General features: G+C 35.6%; 1 long non-coding RNA gene across 1 annotated transcript; it reads right to left on the bottom strand.

Moving 5' to 3' along the window:
- Nucleotides 1-555: 555 nt before the first annotated feature.
- Nucleotides 556-1252, bottom strand: LOC140038669 (uncharacterized). The gene is made up of 2 exons (XR_011842242.1): nucleotides 1092-1252; nucleotides 556-997 (listed from the first exon to the last, which is right to left on the bottom strand). It is a non-coding gene; the product is annotated as an uncharacterized lncRNA (long non-coding RNA).
- Nucleotides 1253-1768: the final 516 nt, after the last annotated feature.

Raw genomic sequence — 1768 nt, 5'->3', positions numbered from 1 at the left:
AAAAGCTTGAAGTTAAACAAAAAAAATTTTAAAGTTAAACAAAAACTTTCCATTTGAGAAGCTTTACAAACCTTCTTACTCCTTGGTGTGCAACATATTCCTGGTGAAAACTATTCTTCATCATTTGAAGTTGTTTTTGGTGATTTTGTAACTATAAAATCAGCCAAATACAATTACTATTAAAAAGTTTAACCATTTAAGTTAACATTTTAAAGAGAGCTGAACCCGTAACTATAAAATCAGCCAAATACCATTACTACTAAAAAACTTAGCCATTTAAGTTATCATTTTAAAAAGAGCTCAACCCATAATGGGAGATATAAAAAGTCTACAATTGTGTTTGAAGAATATCCACTAAACCGATTTATTATTTCCGTGGCCTCCTCAAACTAGTGGTCCCCCTTTGTCTAGAATTTGTGGCCAGAAAACAATTTCATCCATATGATGTCACGTGGATAATTCTCGGACAAGAGAACGTGATAAACTCAGAAGTAAAGCTGCACCATTGTCTTCAACCCCCACTAAAACACAACACTAGGAAGATGCAAATTGAGATGAAGGCAACAAAATAAAATTGGAATTATCCCATAATAACTTTCCACCCATCGGCATACTGACACGCTAAATAAATAGAACAACAAATGGAAAATAAATTGGATAGTTCTACTGCTTTAATAGATAAATAAATAGAAAAGTTTTATAGCTTTAATAGAAGAACGAATGCAATCTTCAATGACAAAACAACTCCTGCTTTGATCTTCCACATAGCAGATCACATAGCATCCGTTATATTCGCCATGTCCGCCTACTATCGAGTAACATCCATGCTCACACGCTCGATGTTTATCTTTGTATCTCGGTGGCTAAAGGTGTTCTTAGGGGACATGGGGTTAGTCGTCGAATTCTCGCCTTCATTTCCTGAGATGGATTGCCTATTTGAGTTTTCTAATGGTTGTTGCATAGACATCGCACCACCCTCTAAATCTGGGACATTTTGCTAACAAAATAAAAAAAACAAGTTAATGATATGCATGGGTTAGAGTTAATCACATACTACAAATCAAGCAACCCAAGTTGAATAAATAGTTTACCAATTCCTTTCGGCCCACACAGTAATATTTTTCTAGATTTTTCTCTGACTTCTTGACAATCTTGATGTCACAAACCCTTTCACACAAACACAATCGTTGGGGCCATTCAACTCCATAGCCATGGCGCAATTGAGATGAAGTTGAAGGCATGCTATTTCCAATGTCAGCCATCGAAATGGCCACTTGAAAGGCTTTTGATGGCCTTTTATTAGGTTACAAAAATGAATTGATGTCTTTTGATTTTTCAAACACGTGTGCAAATTTCATTTCACGAAAATTTTGAATTTGATATTCAAAATTGTAAATATAGAGTGACATGTAAAAAGTAGACAATAAAAATAAAACAGGCGGGAGTAGACAATAAAACCACGTGGGCTAGTCATTAGGCCCACCAAGAAAGATCTAATGCTTCCTATCACAATACAGTCCAACGATTAACTTTTCCAAAAAGAAGCTGAATAGCTATTTTGGTCCACTAAGCATGTTTCATTAATGCCTGCAATTGTGTATGATCCTGTTTCATTCCATTCACTCCAGGGACCCTGGATCGTGTGAGATTGGCTATGATCAGTGTTTTGACTAGTGTTCCCATATCTACCAACTCTATTTAACATTCCCGAGCGATTCAGGAATGGATATTGAACTTCTTGAAAATCACCAAATGAGGATACATCAAA

Source organism: Coffea arabica, chromosome 3e (genome assembly GCF_036785885.1).
Source record: "Coffea arabica cultivar ET-39 chromosome 3e, Coffea Arabica ET-39 HiFi, whole genome shotgun sequence".
Lineage (NCBI taxonomy): Eukaryota > Viridiplantae > Streptophyta > Magnoliopsida > Gentianales > Rubiaceae > Coffea > Coffea arabica.
The sequence above is the reverse complement of the archived record's forward strand: the minus strand, read 5'-3'. Positions and strand labels throughout refer to the sequence as shown.